Source organism: Rattus norvegicus, chromosome X (genome assembly GCF_036323735.1).
Source record: "Rattus norvegicus strain BN/NHsdMcwi chromosome X, GRCr8, whole genome shotgun sequence".
Taxonomy (NCBI): domain Eukaryota; kingdom Metazoa; phylum Chordata; class Mammalia; order Rodentia; family Muridae; genus Rattus; species Rattus norvegicus.
In genome coordinates this window covers 25249752-25269337 of record NC_086039.1, presented here as the reverse complement: position 1 = coordinate 25269337, position 19586 = coordinate 25249752, and positions in this window count along the sequence as shown.

Below are 19586 nucleotides of genomic sequence, written 5' to 3'. Positions count from 1 at the left end.
TCTTGTGGTCTGATGGAAGAATGCTTTGTGGATGTAGATACTAGAAATTATTGTTTTCTATTTTTGAGATTCTAATTTCTCCCTTTTCTTTCTTACCTCTCAACACTCCCATATAACCCTCCTTGCTCTCTTGCAAATTCATTGTCTCTTTTTATTAATTATTATTATTATACACATGCATTCATAGATATCATATGCATATACATGCATTCCATCAGAGCATGAGATGGCAGCAAGAGCCAATCAAATGCTTTATGCATATGCATATGCGTATACATTACATACATACATACGTACATACATACATACATTACTAAATTCACAAATAGAACCTTCTCAGTCTACATAACATTACTTTTATGTATAATTTCAGGGATGAGCATTTGGTACTGAATAAACAATTGGTGTGCTCTTCCCTAGGAAAGACTATTTCTCCCACTCTTATTATTCCTTAGTTGCCTGTAGTTCATTGTATAGGGTTGGGGCTTTGTGGACTTTCCACATCCACTTTGACATATCTATTGCTGTTGTTCTTGTTCAGTTAAGACTGGGCTCTACAACTCTTCATTTTGATTGTGGGTTTTTTTTTGTTATAGTCTCTATCTTAGTTGTTCTATTACTGCAAAGAGACAGCATGACTAACACAACTCTTATACAGGAAAACATTTAATTGGGGGTCTTGCTTACAGTCTCAGAGGGTTGGTTCATTATCATCATTGCAGGAAGCAGATACAGATGGTGGTGTAGCAGTAGGTGGGAGCCATCTTGACCAACAGGCATCAGACACAGACAGCCACACTGGGTCTGTTGTGAGCTTTTGACACCAAACCCCAGGGACACACTTCCTTCAACAAAGCTACTCCTCCTAATCCTTCCAAACAGCTTACCAACTGGGGACTAAACCTTCAAATATGTGAGCCTATGAGAGCCACTCCTATTCAAACAAGCACAGTTTTTCTTGCAAAGAGCAGTTTCCTTGATGAGGGGGTGAGGATTATATTTAACTGTGGGTATAAGAACAAATATTTAGAACATAGTTAGGAATTATTCTACTTCAGTAAAGTGATGGTTGTAGGTTCTCCTCCAAGATCCATGACTTCATTAGCCCTGGGTACTTATCTAAGATTCTAGTACTAGGCATGATTTCCTCCTGTTGAGTGGTCTTAAGTACAGTTAAAGAGCTGTTGATTACCACAAAGGTATGAATGCCACTTCTGAGCCCTTAGGGTTACCATGTCAGGCTGGTCATTGTAGTTTACAGGTGTAATAGCTGGGTAAAACTGTTGCTTTCTTCTCTCCTTTAGAAGCTTTTGTGATGGTTTACATATGTTTGGCCCAGGGAGTGGCACTATTAGAAGGTGTGGTCTTGTTGGAGGAAGTGTGTCACCGTGGGCATGGGCTTAGAGACCCTCCTCCTAGCTGCCTGGGGATGCTCAGTCTGTTTCTGGCTTCCTTCGGATGAAGATGTAGAACTCAGCTCCTCCTGCATCATGCTGCCATGCTCCTGCCTTGATGATAATGGACTGAACCTCTGAACCTGTAAGCCACCCCCAATGAAATGTCCTTTTTAAAACTTGCTTTGATCACAGTGTCTGTTCACAGCAATAAAACCTAATTAAGACAGCTTGCATAGTACCTCCTCATACCGTGAAAGCTAGTCCTTAAGGAGGACTGTTTCAGGTCAGTTTTAGCTCCAGGTCCTCTGGATCCTATGTGTAAGGTGCATGATGTCTTCACCAATAGGGACTTCTTTTCCCTCTCTAGGGGACAACCAAGAGAATCTGCAATAGCCTTTAAGGTTTTAGAGCCTCTTGAACAATTCTGATGACCAATTCAAAAAAGGGATTATCATGTCTGATGTTGGGGGTTTTTGTTATATGGTCTTTGGCTCTTGGAGGAAGCATTATACACAGAGTTGAGTATATTATAGGTTTTTTTAAAGGGAGACAGTTAATAGTATGATTCATTATGACTTTTCAAACATCCTTTCTGCTATCATTCCTCTCTACAATAGCAATAGTCTTATTTGGGGATCTATGAGACTTAATCAGATAAGATTCTAAAATAAATAACTCATTTTTGCACTGGCTTTTTATTTGTTAGCATCTGGTATCTAGTAGGGGCATTGTTGCCCTATTATAGGGTAATCCCATTTTAACTGTGCATGCATGCATGAGAGCATTCGTGTGTGTGTGTGTGTGTGTGTGTGTGTGTGTGTGTGTGTGTGTGTGTGTGTTTAGGAAACTTCTACAGTAGTAGGTTTCAGTAGAACTTTCCCAGGTCCATTGTTATTTATCTGTCTCCATATTCCATCTTCTACCCTGACTACAACCCAATTTAACCCTTTCTAGTCCATTATTTCTTTTAAAGCATTTATACCAGTGTGTTCTATATACTCCCTTAAATCCCATCCTCCATAGCCTCTTGGTGATTTCCTGACCTCTATGGGAATTTCAACTAAAACACACATATCTGAAGATTTAAAGTTAACATTTTTATTCATTCACCAATTGGCCAATTCTCTTTGCTGGGTATTTTAAATGGAGCAGCAATGAATGTGAATGAACAGATGTCTCTAGAGTAGGATATGGAGCTCTTTGGGTGTATATTCAAAAGTAGTATAGCTGGGTCATCAGGTAGATCTAAGTCTTTTAAAGAACCTCCACATGGATTTCCATAGAGAGTGTACCAATTAACATCACCAGCAGCAGTGAATAAGTGTTCCCCTATCCCCACATCCATGGCAAAATGTTTTTTTTTAGTTTTTTTAAGTGGGGTAAGATGATATTTCAAAGTTGTTTTAATTTGAATTTCCCTGCAGCTAAAGGATTTTGTTTTCTTTTGATTGATTAATTTTGTTAGCTCCTCATATAGTCTAGATACTAATCCACTGTCAGATAAAATAGCTAGTGTAGATTTTTCTTACTCTGTAGCCTGTCTCTTCATTCCAGTGATGATATTTTTGATGCATGCAAATATTTTAATTTTTTTATAAGATAGCACTTTTTAATGTTTATTTTTCTTACAAACATGTTGCAAGAAAGTACCGATAACAGGAATTCCAGAAGTATTGTTCTGTAGTTTTCTTACCTATTGGCAGAACCATAAGTGTGGCAATGCAATATTATAAGAATATATCTTATATTCTATGAGGATGTATATCTTTTGCTGAAAACATCAAATATAGAGGCTGAAAGCAAACTTCTAAAATGAATATGCCTTTATAGATATTGGTTGATAAACAGTGATGCTTGTAATACAGTTTGTTATCTTAATCAGTTAAGGTCAGTTAGAGTCAGTGACTTAATCACTTGTAAAAACTTCCTTAAAGATTTCGGTAAAGTATCCCATTCCTTCCCCCATGTGATGCTTTTATTGCTGTTCAATAAAGACAGCAAAGCTCTTTGTTAAGGACAGACCCATAGAGATAACAAAAAGACATATACACAGAGACAGAAGACAGAGGGATTCATTCACAAGACAGCTTCAGGTAGGCAAAGGTTCAAACTAATGCAATAGATAGAGTATGGAATGCACAGGGAGCATGAAGTAGAGAATTCAAATGTGGACTCACTCTTAGTTAAATGATTCCAAGGGAAAAGGCTTTCATTTCTTTCCTTAATTCAATTCAGATGCTTTATTAATCACTAATGCATTTAATCCACTCACATATGCAGAAACTATTAGCTGATGATATTGTTTGTTTGCTTGTTTTGCATAAATATAAGCTGAGAAACATAAAACTCACCACAGTGTGAAACAATTAGCCCTGTCATTTGAAAGGCATGAGCTCAGAACCCTGAACTTTCAGGACAAACCTTAACTCTGGGTTTGTGTTTCTGAGCTCCCACCTCCTTGCAGAGCTAGGATACCTTTTAACCTGTCATGATCATGACAACACAGCTTGAACCTCAGAACACACCAGAGAAATCTGGTCCTCATTATAATCATGAAAAACCTATTTCTTAGCTAGACTATGTAAAAAGTCTATGGTAATTCTGTAGTATCTTTCCCCAGCCTATGCAGGAATATATGGGTATACACAGAAAATTATAAGGAACAATCAATAAAACATCGACAAATTGTTAAACAGTACAGTGTCTGTGGTAGTTAAATTTTTATGTTTTTTTAAATCTAGAGAGTTTTCTAAAGTGCCTACTCTAGTTTACACTCCCATAAGTAGCATATAATAGTGTTCCTTTCCTAACAATCATGTCAAACCTAATTTATTTTAGTAATGGGCGTTACAATTGGGTTGAGATGGAATCTTTTTTTTTATGCTGGAGCTACACAGTATTGCTAACTCTCATTCTTTTTTTTTTCTTCTCCATCTTTATTAAATTGGTTATTTCTTACTAACATTACAATGGTTGTTCTCTTTCCCAGTTTCCAGGTCAACATCCCCCCAACCCCTCCCATACCCCTTCTATCTAGGTGTTGCCCTCACCATCCTCCCACCATTACTGCCCTCCCCCCAACAATCACGTTCACTGGGGGTTCAGTCTTCGCAGGACCAAGGTCTTCCCCTTCCACTGGTGCTCTTACTAGGCTATTCATTGCTACCTATGAGGTTGGACCCCAGGGTCAGTCCATGTATAGACTTTGGGTCGTGGCTTAGTCCCTGGAAGCTCTGGTTGCTTGGCATTGTTGTTCATATGGGGTCTCAAGCCCCTTCAAGCTCTTTTAGTCCTTTCTAAGATTCCTTCAACGGAGGTCCTGTTCTCAGTTCAGTGGTTTAATGATGGCAATCACCTATCTACTTGCCACATTCTGGTTGTGTCTCTCAGGAGAGATCTACATCCGGTTCCTGTCAGCCTGCACTACTTTGCTTCATCCATCTTATCTAGTTTGGCGACTGTATATGTATGGGCCACATATGAGGCAGGCTCTGAATTGGAGATCTTTCCGTCTCTGTTCTAAACTTTGAAAGCTATTCCCTCCCAAGGGTATTATTGTTCCCCTTTTAAAGAAGGAGTGAAGCATCTGCATTTTGGTCATCCTTCTAGAGTTTCATGTGTAATGTGCATTTAAAGGAATTCGAGCATTTGGGCTAATATCCACTTATCAATGAATGCATACCATGTGTGTTTTTCTGTGGTTGGGTTACCTCACTCAGGATGATATTTTTCCTATGAATTCCATAAAGTCATTGTTTTTAATAGCTGAGTAATATTCCATTGTGTAGATGTACCACATTTTCTGTATCCATTCCTCTGTTGAAGGACATCTGGGTTCTTTCCAGCTTCTGGCTATTATAAATAAGGGTGCTATGAACATAGTGGAGCATGTGTCTTTGTTATATGTTGGGGCATCATTTAGGTATATGCACAAGAGAGGTATAGCTGGGTCCTCAGGTAGTTCAATGTCCAATATTCTGAGGAACCTCCAGACTGATTTCAAGAATGGTTGTACCTACCAGTCTGCAATCCCACCAACAATGGACGAGTGTTCTTTCTCCATATCCTCACCAGCATCTGCTATCGCCGGAGTTTTTGATCTTAGCCATTCTGACTGCTCTGAGGTGGAATCTCAGAGTAGTTTTGATATGCATTTCCCTTATGACTAAAGATGTTGAACAGTTTTTAGGTACTTGGCAGCCATTTAGCATGCCTCAGCTATGAATTCTTTGTTTACCTCTGAACCCCATTTTTAATAGGGTTATTTGTCTCCCTGCAGTCTAATTTTATGACTTCTTTGAATATTTTGGATATGAGTCCCCTATCAGTTGTAGGATTAGTAAAGATCTTTTCCAGAACTATTGGTTGCCATTTTGTCCTAACAACAGTATCATTCGCCTTACAAAAGCTTTGTAGTTTTATGAAATCCCATTTGTTGATTCTTGATCTTAGAGCATAAGCCATTGGTGTTTTGTTAAGGAAATTTTCTCCAGTGCCCATGTGTTCGAGATTCTTCCCCACTTTTATTCTATTAGTTTGAGTGTAATTGGTTTGGTGTGGAGGGCCTTGATCCACTTGGAATTATGCTTTGTACAGGGTGATAAGCATGGATCGATCTGCATTCTTTTACATGCTGACCTCCAGTTGAACCAGCACCATTTGCTGAAAATGCTATCTTTTTTCCATTGGATGGTTTTGGCTCCTTTGTCAAAAATCAAGTGACCATAGGTGTGTGGGTTCATTTTTGGGTCTTCAATTCTATTCCACTGGTCTACCTGTCTGTCTCTGTACCAATACCATGCAGTTTTTATCACTATTGCACGGTAATACTGCTTGAGTTCAGGAATAGTGATTCCACCATAAGTCCTTTTATTGTTGAGGATAGTTTTAGCTAACCTGGGTTTTTTGTTATTCCAGATGAATTTGCAAATTGTTCTGTCTAACTCTCTGAAGAATTGGATTGGTATTTTGATGGGGATTGCATTGAATCCATAGATCAATTTTGGTAAAATGGCCATTTTTACTATATTAATCCTGCTAATCCATGAGCATGGGAGAACGTTCCATCTTCTGAGATCTTCTTCAATTTCTTTCTTCAGAGACTTGAAGTTCTTATCATACAGATCTTTCTCTTGCTTGGTTAAAGACACACCGAGGTATTTTACATTATTTAGGACTATTATGAAGGGTATCGTTTCCCTAATTTCTTTCTCGGGTTGTTTCTCTTTTGTGTAGAGGAAGGCTACTGACTTATTTGAGTTAATTTTATACCCAGCCACATTGCTGAATGTGGTTATCAGGTTAAGAAGTTCTCTTGGAACTTTTGGGATCACTTAAATATAATATAATATCATCTGCAAAAAGTGATATTTTGACTTCTTTTCCAATCTCTATCCCTTTGATCTCCTTTTGTTGTCTGATTGCTCTGGATAGAACTTCAAGAACTATATTGAATAAGTAGGCAGTGAGTGGGCAGCCTAGTCTAGTCCCTGATTTTAGTGGGATTGCTTCAAGTTTCTCTCCATTTAGTTTAATGTTAGCTACTGGTGTGCTGTATATGGCTTTTACTATGTTTAGGTATGGGCCTTGAATTCCTAGTCTTTCCAGGACATTTATCATGAAGGGGTGTTGAATTTTGTCAAATGCTTTCTCAGCATCTACTGAAATGATCATGTGGTTTTGTTCTTTCAGTTTCTTTATATAGAGGATTATGTTGATGGTTTCCATATATTAAACCATCCCTGCATGCCTGGGATGAAGCCTACTTGATCATGATGGATGACTGTTTTGATATGCTCTTGGATTCGGTTTGCCAGAATTTTATTGAGTATTTTTGTGTCGATACTCATAAGGGAAATTGGTCTGAAGTTCTCTTTCTTTGTTGGGTCTTTGTGTGGTTTAGGTATAAGAGTAATTGTGGCTTCATAAAAGAAATTCAGTAGTGCTCCATCTGTTTCAATTTTGTGGAATAGTTTGCATAGTATTGGGATGATGTCTTCTATGAAGGTCTGATAGAATTGTACACTGAACCCAGCTGAACATAGGCTCTTTTTGGTTGGGAGACCTTTAATGAATGCTTCTATTTCTTTAAGAGTTATGAGGTTGTTTAAATGGTTTATCTGTTCCTGATTTAACTTCGGTACTGGTATCTGTCTAAGAAATTGTGAATTTCCTGCAGATTTTCTAGTTTTATTGAATATAGGCTTTTGTAGTAGGATCTGATGAATTTTTGAATTTCCTCTAGTTCTGTAGTTATATCTCGCTTCTCATTTCTGATTTTGTTAATTTGTACACACTCTCTATGTCATCTCGTTAGTCTGGTTAAGGGTTTATCTATCTTGTTGATTTTCTCAGAGAACCAACTTTTGGTTCTGTTGATTCTTTCTATGGTCCTTTTTGTTTCTACTTGGTTGAATTCAGCTCTGAGTTTGATTATTTCCTGCCTTGTACTCCTCATGGCTGTATTTGCTTTATTTTGTTCTAGAGCTTTTAGGTGTGCTGTCAAGCTGCTGATATATGCTCTCTCCTATTTCTTTCTGCAGACACTCAGACCTATGAGTTTTCCTCTTAGCACAGCTTTCATTGTGTCCCATAAGTTCGGGTATGTTGTACATTCATTTTCATTAAATTCTAAGAAGTCTTTAATTTCTTTCTTTATTTCTTCCTTGACCAGGTTATCATTGAGTAGGTGTATATGTGGACATTCTTCCCTTATTGTTATTGTAGACCAGCTTTAGCCCGTGGTGGTCTGATAGGAAGCATGGAATTCTCTCTCTATTGAGGCTGGTTTTATGACTTATTATATGATCAGTTTTGGAGAAAGCACCATGAGGTGGTGAGAAGAAGGTATATCCTTTTGTTTAGGATAGAATGTTCTATAAATATCTGTTAAGGCCATTTGGTTCATGACTTCTCTTAGTCTGTCTGTGTCTCTGTTTAATTTCTGTTTCCATGATCTGTCCATTGATGAGAGTGAGATGTTGAAACCTCCTACTATTATTGTGTGAGGTGTAATGTGTGCTTTGAGCTTTAGTAAGGTTTCTTTTATGTACATAGGTGCCCTTGTATTTGGAGCATAGATATTTAGGATTGAGAGTTCATCTTGGTGGATTTTTCCTTTGATGAATATGAAGTATCCTTCCTTATCTTTTTTGATGACTTTTGGTTAAAAATCGATTTTATTCTATATTACAATGGCTACTCCAGCTTGCTTCTTCAGACATTTGCTTGGAAAGTTGTTTTCCAGCCTTTCACTCTGAGGTAGTGTCTAAGACAGACACTAGCCTTTGCTTGGAAAGTTGTTTTCCAGCCTTTGTCTCTGAGGTGTGTTTCCTGTAGGCAGCAGAATGCAGGGTCCTCACTGCCTATGCAGTTTGTTAATCTATGTCTTTTTATTGGGTAGTTGAGTCTATTGATGTTGAGAGATATTAAGGAATAGTGATTGTTGCTTCCTGTTATATTTGTATTTGGATGTGAGATTATGTTTGTGTGCTTTTCTTCTCTTTGTTTTGTTGCCAAGACGATTAGTCTCTCCCCTTTGTTGGGTATTTCAGCTAATGACATCCCCATTGGGTCCTGGGAGCCTCTTGCTTTCCTGGCATCTGAAACTTTCTGGTGGCTACCCCCAGTTCCCCATCCCCCACTGCTACACTCTCTCCTTCCACACCAGATCCAGCCCTCCCTTTCTTTCTCCCTCCCAGATCCTTCCCTTCCTCTACCTCCCTTGATTATTTTGTTCCCCTTTCTAAGTAGGACTGAAGCATCCACACTTTGGTCTTCCTCCTTCTTGAGCTTCACATAGTCTGTGAGTTGTATTGTAGGTATCAAAGTAGGAGATTTTTTCCTAATATCCACTTATCAATGAGTGCATACCATGTGTGTTTTTCTGTGATTGGGTTACCTCACTCAAGATATTTTCTAGTTCCATCCATTTGACTATGAATTTCATGAAGCCATTGGTTTTGATAGCTGAATAGTATTCAATTGTGTATATGTACCACATTTTCTGTATCCATTCCTCTGTTGAAGGGCATCTGGGTTCTTTCTAGCTTCTAGCTATTATAAATAAGGCTCCTGTGAACATAGTGGAGCATGGGTCCTTTTTATATGTTGGAGCATCATTTGGATATATGCCCAGGAGAGGTATAGCTGGGTTCTCATGTAGTACAATGTCCAATTTTTTGAGGATCCTCCAGACTCACTCCAAAGTGGCTGTACCAGCTTGCAATCCCACCAACAATGGAAAGAGTGTTCTCCACATCCTTACCAGCATCTACCGTTACCTGAGTTTTTGATCTTAGCCATTCTGACTGGTGTGAATACATCCGGAATTTTATCCATTTTCCTTCCAATTTCTAGTCAATAGAATTACTTAATTTTGTTTTGCTGAGACACGGTCTGGCTGTTCTATAACTCACAACATAGATCCAGCTGGTCGCAAACTCACAAATATCTGCCTGCTTCTGCCTCTGCCCCTCTGCCCCTCTGCCCCTCTGCCCCTCTGCCCCTCTGCCCCTCTGCCCCTCTGCCCCTCTGCCCCTCTGCCCCTCTGCCCCTCTGCCCCTCTGCCCCTCTGCCCCTCTGCCCCTCTGCCTCTCTGCCCCTCTGCCCCAGCCTGTCTCCAGAATGCAAGGGTTAAAGGTGTGTGGCACCACACCTGAATATAGACTTTAAAATCATGTCTATGATTCTTTGAATTGCCTGAGTAGTTCTTGCAAATTAATTTTAGCCTTGAGATTTTTCAGATTTTCTTGCAAAGGGACCACAGTGCTGTAATCTTTCCTCTTATAATTACTTTTATTGTGCTTGTAGATTTATGTAAGTTGTGTTTTCATTTTCATTTTTATTAAATTCTAAGAATTTTAAATTTTCTTTCCTGATTTCTCTCTTGACTTTTCCATTCTATAGTGTGTTGTTTGGGTTTCCATGAGTTTATATAGTCTCTTCTTGCTGATATCAAGTTTTACTCCACTGTGCCCTAAAAGCATTCAGGATATTATTTCAATTTCCCTAAATTTGTTGAGACTTGTTTTGCATCCTAATTCATGGCTTATTTTGGAGAAATTTCCATGGGCTGCTGAGAGGAAAGTAGTTGTTCAGTGTTTGGGGTTTAGGTGGAAGCCTGTTAGAAATAGTTGTTTTCTTTTTCTTTCTCTCTTTCTGTTCTCTCTCTCTCTCTCTCTCTCTCTCTCTCTCTCTCTCTCTCTCTCTCTTTCTCTCCCTTCCTCCCTTTCCTCCTTCCCTGCCCCCTCTCCCTCTTCGTTTTCTGAGACAGGGTTTCTCTATGTACCCATAGATGTCCTGGAACTTGCTTTGTAGACCAGGCTAGCCTCGAACTCACAGAGCTCTGCATGCATCTGCTTCCAGAATGTTGGGATTAAAGTCATGACACACCACACTGAACTTGACATAGTTGTTTTCTAACTGGTAGAATAATTCTTTATGGATATAAATATTTAAAATAATTTCTTGCTTATTTTCTACTTATTCTGTCTTCTTGTGTACTGGTAGAAGAATGTGTTATGGAAATGAAGCATTGAAATATTTTGCTTGTACTGTATGTGCTGGTTCTCTGATTCGATCACATGGAAAACTGCAAGAACACTATATGAACATTGGATACCTGTTTCTGCTGTTTGTTGAGTTTCTGGTGCCATCTTGTGGCCATATAAGTTTAGAATAATTAAAATTCGTTTTGCTTTCTACAGCATTTGATAAATTTACACCACTGTGGAGGTATCCAAATCCCTTCAGGGAGAGAGCTGGACTCTCAGAAGTGCACACAATCCTGAGAGATCAGGGAATACTTCCACTTCTGCTCACATTTCTGCCCCAAGAGGAACCTGCTTAGGGTCCTCTGGATAGAAGAAACTAGGAGCAGTCAGGGACAGGAACCTTCTGGTTTCTGCCGGTCACCTGGAGCTCTGACATACCTGAGAGCAGAGGTAAGACCAATGTTGCAGCTCCAAGCGACACGCCTGGAGGCTTTAGGTCATGCAAACCCAGGAGCAATTATCTGTTCCTAGATCTGGCTGAAAAAAAAATAGGTCTACAGGAGTGCTGACACACAGGCTTACAGGAAGGTCAAGCCACTGTCAGAAACAGAAAGACAAACTATCACCAGAGAGATAGTGAGAGGCAAGCGCAGGAACCCAAGCAAATGAGACCAAGAATATTTGGCCTGAGCAAAGCCCAGTTCTCCCACCAAAACAAATACTGGATATCCAAACACACTGGAAAAGCAAGATTTGGATTTAATATCACATTGAATGATGATAGAGGACTTTAAGAAAGCCATGAATAACTCCCTTAAAGAAATACAGAACAACACAGGTAAACAAGTAGACGTTCTTAAAGAGGGAACACAAGAATCCCTTAAAGAATTACAAGAAAACACAACCAAACAGGTTAAGGAATTGAAGAAAACCATCCAGGATTTAAAAACGGAAATAGAAACAATAAAGAAAGCACAAAGGGAAACAAGCCTAGAGATAGAAAACCTAGGAAGGAGATAAGAAGTCATTGATGCAAGCATCATCAACAGAATATAAGAGATAGAAGAGAGATTCCAGGGGCAGAAGATACCATAGAAAATATTGACACAACCATGAAAGATAATGTAAAATGCAAAAAGCTCCTAGCACAAAAAATCCAGGAAATCCGGGACACAATGAAAAGGTCAAACCTAAGGATAGTAGGTATAGAAGAGGACGAAGACTCCAAAATTAAAGGGTGAGTAAACATCTTCAAGAATATTATGGAAGAAAACTTTCCTAACCTAAAGAAAGAGATACCCATAGGCATACAAGAAGCCTACAGAACTCCAAATAGATTGGACCAGAAAAGAAATTCCTCCCATCACATAATGGTTAAAACAACAAATGCACAAAACAAAGAAAGAATATTAAAAGCAGTAAGGGAAGAAGGTCAAGTAACATACAAAGGCAGAACTATCAGAATTACACAAGATTCTCACCAGAGACTATGAAAGCCAGAAGATCCTGGACAGATGTCATACAGACCCTAAAAGAACACAAATGCCAGTCCAGGTTACTGTACCCAGCAAAACTCTCAATTAACATAGATGGAGAAACCAAGATATTCCACGACAAAACCAAATTTAAACAACATCTTTCTACAAATCCAGCCCTGCAAAGGATAATAAATAGCAAAGCCCAACAAAAAGAGGCAAGCTACACCCTAGAAAAAGCAAGAAACTAATCTTTTTGCAAGAAAAGTAAAAGAAGAGAAGCACACAAACATAATCCACCTTCAAATAGGAAAATAAGAGGAAGCAACAATCATCACTATTCCTTAAAATCTCTCAACATCAATGGACTCAATTCCCCAATAAAAAGACACAGATTAACAAACTGGACACATGATGAGGACCCAGCATTTTGCTGCCTACAGGAAACACATCTCAGAAACAAAGACAGATTCTACCTCAGAGTAAAAGGCTGGAAAACAATTTTCCAATCAAATGGTCTGAAGAAGCAAGCTGGAGTAGCCATTCTAATATCGAATAAAATCGACTTTCAACCAAAAGTCATCAAAAAAGATAAGGAAGGACACATCTTATTCATCAAAGGAAAAAATCAACCAGAATGAACTCTCACTCCTAAATATCTATGCTCCAAATACAAGGGCACCTACATACATAAAAGAAACCTTATTAAAGCTCAAAGCACACATTTTACCTCACACAATAGTAGTAGGAGATTTCAACATCCCACTCTCATCAATGGACAGATCATGGAGACAGAAATTAAACAGAGACATAGACAGACTAACAGAAGTTTTGAAACAAATGGACTTAACAGATATTTATAGAACATTCTATCCTAAAACAAAAGGATATACCTTCTTCTCAGCACCTCATGGTACCTTCTCAAAAATTGACCATATGATCAGTCACAAAATATGCCTCAACAGTTACAGAAAGATAGAAATAATCCCATGCATCCTATCAGACCACCACAGACTAAGGCTGGTCTTCAATAGCAACAATAACGAAAGAATGCCCACATATACATCGAAGTTGAACAATGCTCTACTCAATTATAATTTGGTCAAGGAAGAAATATAGAAATTAAAGGCTTCTTAGAATTTAATGAAAATGAAGGTACAACATACCCAATCTTATGGGACACAATGAAAACTGTGCTAAGAGAAAAACTCATAGCGCTGAGTGCCTGCAGAAAGAAACAGGAGAGAGCATATGTCACCGGCTTGAAAACACACCTAAAAGCTCTAGGACAAAAACAAACAAGGACACCCAGGAGGAGCAGAAGGCATGAAATAATCAAACTTAGAGCTGAAATCCACCAAGTAGAAACACAAAGGACTATACAAAGACTCAACAGAACCAAAAGTTGGTTCTTTGAGAAAATCAACAAGATATATAAACCCTTAGCCAGACTAACCAGAGGACACAGACAGTGTGTCCAAATTAACAAAATCAGAAATGAAAAGGGAGAAATAACAACAGAGCCAGAGGAAATTCAAAAAATCATCAGATCCTACTACAAAAGCCTATATTCAACAAGCCTTGAAAATGTAGAGAAAATGGACAATTTTCTAGACAAATCCAGGTACCAAAGTTAAATAAGGAACAGATAAAGCATTTAAAAAGCCCCATAACTCCTAAAGCAATAGAAGCAGTCATTAAAATCTCCCAACCAAAAAGAGCCCACAACTAAGTAGGTTTAGTCCAGAATTCTATCAAGCCTTCATAGAAGACCCCATACCAATACTGTCCAAAATATTCCACAAAGTTGAAACAGATGGAGCACTACCAAATTCCTTCTATGAAACCACAATTACTCTTATACCTAAAACACACAAAGACCCAATAAAATAAGAGAGCTTCAGAACAATTTCCCTTATGAGTATTGACACAAAATTACTCAATAAAATTCTGGCAAACTGAATCCAAGAACACATCAAAACAATCATCCATCATGATCAAGTAGGCTTCTCCCAGGTCTGCAGGGTTGGTTCAATATACAGAAAATCATCATTGTAATCCACTATATAAACAAACTCAAAGATAAAAACCATATGATCACTTCATTAGATGCTGAGAAAGCATTTGACAAAATTCAACACCCCTTCATGATAAAAATTCCTGGAAAGAATAGGAACTCAAGGCCCATACCTAAACATAGTAAAAGCCATATACAGCAAACCAGTAGCTAACATTAAACTGAATGGAGAGAAACTTGAAGCGATCCCACTAAAACCAGGGACTAAACATGGCTGCCCACTCTCTCCCTACGTATTCAGTATAGTTCTTGAAGTCCTAGTCAGAGCAGTCAGACAGTGAAAGGAGGTAAAACGGATACAAACTGGAAAAGAAGTCAAAATATCACTATTTCCAGATGATATGATTGTATACTTCAGTGACCCCAAAAGTTCAACCACAGAACTACTAAGCCTGAAAAACAATTTCAGCAAAGTAGATGGGTATAAAATTAACTCAAACTAATCAGTAGCCTTCCTCTACACAAAAGATAAACAGGCTGAGAAAGAAATTAGAAAAACAACGTCCTTCATAATACTTGCAAATAATGTAAAATTAGGGAAACTACACCCTTCATAATAGAGCCAAATAATATAAAGTACCTCGGTGTGACTTTAACCAAGCAAGTAAAAGATTTGTACAATAAGAACTGAAGAATTGAAGACCCAGAAATGAATCCACACACCTATGGTCACTTGATTTTTGACAAAGGAGCCAAAACCATCCAATGGAAAAAAGATAGCATTTTCAGCAAATGGTGCTGGTTAAATTGGAGGGCAACATGTAGAAGAATGCAGATCGATCCATGCTTATCACCCTGTACAAAGCTTAAGTCCAAGTGGATCAAGGACCTCCACATCAAACCAGACACACTCAAACTAATAGAAGAAAAACTAGGGAAGCATCTGGAACACATGGGGACTGGAAAAAATTTTCTGAGCAAAACACCAATGGCTTATGCTCTAAGATCAAGAATCGACAAATGGGATCTCATAAAACTGCAAAGTTTCTGTAAGGCAAAGGACACTGGTTAGGACAAAACGGCAACCAACAGATTGGGAAAAGATCTTTACCAATCCTACAACAGATAGAGGCCTTATATCTAAAATATACAAAGAACTCAAGAAGTTAGACCACAGGGAGACAAATAACCCTATTAAAAATGGGGTTCAGAGCTAAACAAAGAATTCACAGCTGAGGAATGCCGAATGACTGAGAAGCACCTAAAGAAATGTTCAACATCTTTAGTCATAAAGGAAATGCAAATCAAAACAACCCTGAGATTTCACCTCACACCAGTGAGAATGGCTAAGATCAAACACTCACGTGACAGCAAATGCTGGCGAGGATGCGGAGAAAGAGGAACACTCCTCCATTGTTGGTGGGATTGCAGACTGGTACAACCATTCTGGAAATCAGTCTGGAGGTTCCTCAGAAAATTGGACGTTGAACTGCCTGAGGATCCAGCTATACCTCTCTTGGGCATATACCCAAAAGATTCCCCAACATAAAAAAAAGACACGTGCCCCACTATGTTCATCACAGCCTTATTTATAATAGCCAGAAGCTGGAAAGAATCCAGATGCCCTTCAACAAAGGAATGGATACAGAAAATGTAGTCCATCTACACAATGGAATATTACTCAGCTATCAAAAACAATGACTTTATGAAATTCATAGGCAAATGGTTGGAACTGGAAAATATCATCCTGAGTGAGCTAACCCAATCACAGAAAGACATACATGGTATGCACTCATTGATAAGTGGCTATTAGCCCAAATGCTTGAATTACCCTAGATGCCTAGAACAAATGAAACTCAAGACAGATGATCAAAATGTGAATGCTTCACTCCTTCTTTAAAAGGGGAACAAGAATACCCTTGGCAGGGAAGAGAGGCAAAGATTAAAACAGAGACTGAAGGAACACCCATTCAGAGCCTGCCCCACATGTGGCCCGTACATATACAGCCACCCAATTAGACAAGATGGATGAAGCAAAGAAGTGCAGACCGACAGGAGCCGGATGTAGATCGCTCCTGAGAGATACAGCCAGAATACAGCAAATACAGAGGCAAATGCCAGCAGCAAACTAATGAACTGAGAATAGGACCCCCGTTGAAGGAATCAGAGAAAGAACTGGAAGAGCTTGAAGGGGCTCCAGACCCCATATGTACAACAATGCCAAGCAACCAGAGCTTCCAGGGACTAAGCCACTACCTAAAGACTATACATGGACTGACCCTGGACTCTGACCTCATAGATAGCAATGAATATCCTACTAAGAGCACCAGTTGAAGGGGAAGCCCTGGGTCCTGCTAAGACTGAACCCCCAGTGAACTAGACTGTTGGGGGGAGGGCGGCAATGGGGGGAGGGTGGGGAGGGGAACACCTATAAGGAAGGGGAGGGGGGAGGGGGATGTTTGCCTGGAAACCGGGAAAGGGAATAACACTTGAAATGTATATAAGAAATACTCAAGTTAATAATAAAAAAAAATGGCCATTTCACCAAAAGCAATCAACAGATTCAATGCAATCCCCATCAAAATTCCAATCCAATTCTTCAGAGAGTTAGACAGAACAATTTGCAAATTCATCTGGAATAACAAAAACCCAGGATAGTTAAAATTCTCCTCAACAATAAAAGGAATTCCAGGGGAATCTCTATCCCTGAACTCAAGCAGTATTACAGAGCAATAGTGATAAAAACTGCATGGTATTGGTACAGAGACAGACAGATAGACCAATGGAACAGAATTGAAGACCCAGAAATGAACCCACACACCTATGGTCAGTTGATATTTGAGAAAGGAGCCAAAACCATCCAATGGAAAAAAGATAGCATTTTCAGCAAATGGTGCTGGTTCAACTGGAGGTCAGCATGTAAAAGAATGCAGATCGATCCATGCTTATCACCCTGTACAAAGCTTAATTCCAAGTGGATCAAGGCCCTCCACATCAAACCAGATACACTCAACCTAGTAGAAGAAAAAGTGGGGAAGCATCTAGAACACATGGGCAATGGAGAAAATTTCCTGAACAAAACACCAATGGCTTATGCTCTAAGATCAAGAATCAACAAATGGGATCTCATAAAACTAAAAAGCTTCTGTAAGGCAAATGATACTGTTGTTAGGACAAAACGGCAACCAACAGTTTCGGAAAAGGTCTTTACCAATCCTACAACTGATAGGGGACTCATATCCAAAATATTCAAAGAAGTCATGAAGTTAGACTGCAGGGAGACAAATAACCCTATTTAAAAATGGGGTTCAGAGGTAAACAAAGAATTCACAGTTGAGGCATGCTGAATGGCTGAGAATCATCTTAAAAATGTTCAACATCTTTAATCATAAGGGAAATGCAAATCAAAACAACCCTGAGATTTCACCTCACACCAGTGAGAATGGCTAAGATCAAAAAACTCAGGGGACAGCAAATGCTGGCGAGGATGTGGAGAAAGAGGAACACTCCTCCATTTTTGGTGGGATTGCAGACTGGTACAACCATTCTGGAAATCAGTCTGGAGGTTCCTCAGAAAATTGGACATTGCACTACCTGATGACCCAGCTATACCTCTCTTGGGCATATACCCAAAAGATTCCCCGACATATAAAAAAGACACATGCTCCACTATGTTCATAGCAGCCTAATTTATAATAGCCAGAAGCTGGACAGAACCCAGATGCCCTTCAACAGAGGAATGGATACAGAAAATGTGGTACATCTACACAATGGAATATTACTCAGCTATCAAAAACAATGACTTTATGAAATTCATAGGCAAGTGGATGGAACTGGAAAATATCATCCTGAGTGAGCTAACACAATCACAGAAAAACACACATGGTATGCACTCATTGATAAGTGGCTATTAGCCCAAATGCTTGAATTACCATAGATACAGAGAACACATGAAACTCAAGAAGGATGATCAAAATGCGAATGCTTCACTCCTTCTTTAAAAGGGGAACAAGAATACCCTTGGCAGGGAATAGGGGGGCAAAGTTTAGAACAGAGGCAGAGGGAACACCCATTCAGAGCCTGCCCCACATGTGGCCCATACATATACAGCCAGCAAACTAGATAAGATAGATGAAGCAAAGAAGTGCAGACCGACAGGACCCAGATGTAGATCTCTCCTGAGAGACACAGCCAGAATACAGCAGATACATAGGCGAATGCCAGCAGCAATCCACTGAACTGAGAACGGGACCCCCGTTGAAGGATTCAGAGAAAGGACTGGAAGAGCTTGAAGGGGCTCAAGACCCCATATGAACAACAATGCCCACCAACCAGAGCTTCCAGGGACTAAGCCACTACCCAAAGACTATACATGGACTAACCCTGGACTCTGACCTCATAGGTAGCAGTAAATATCCTAGTAAGAGCACCAGTGGAAGGGGAACCCCTTGTCCTCCCAAGACTGAACCCCCAGTGAATGTGATTGTTGGGGGGAGGGTGGTACAAGGGGGAGGATGTGGAGGGGAAACCCATATAGAAGGGGAGGGGGAGGGGTAGGGGGATGTTGACCCGAAAACCAGGAAGGGGATTAACAATCGAAATGTAAATAAGAAATACTCAAGTTAATAAAAAAAATGGGGTATAGACCTAAACTACTCATTCTCAGCTAAGGATTATTGAATGGCCAAAAAGCACCTAAAAAATGTTCAACATCCTTAGTCATCAAATACAAATCAAAACAACTCTGAGATTCTACCTCACACCAGTCAGAATGGCTAAGATAAAAAAACTCAGGTGACAGCAGATGCTGGCAAGGATGTGGAGAAAGAGGAACACTCCTCCATTACTGGTGGGATTGCAAATGGGTACAAACACTCTGGAAATCACTCTGGAGGTTCCTTAGAAAATTGGACATTGGTGCAGCAGGAACACTGTGTCTGAGACACCGCCAGAACCTGAAGGGCCTGACCGGATAAACAGTTCTCTGCACCCAAATCCTGTGGGAGGGAGAGCTAAACCTTCAGAGAGGCAGACACGCCTCCAGACACAGGCCCACAGGCACAGCTGAGGACCTGTAGATAGGAAAAACTACCCGCCCGAAAGCAGAACACTCTGTCCCCATAACTGGCTGAAAGAAAACAGGAAAACAGGTCTACAACACTCCTGACACACAGGCTTATAGGACAGTCTAGCCACTGTCAGA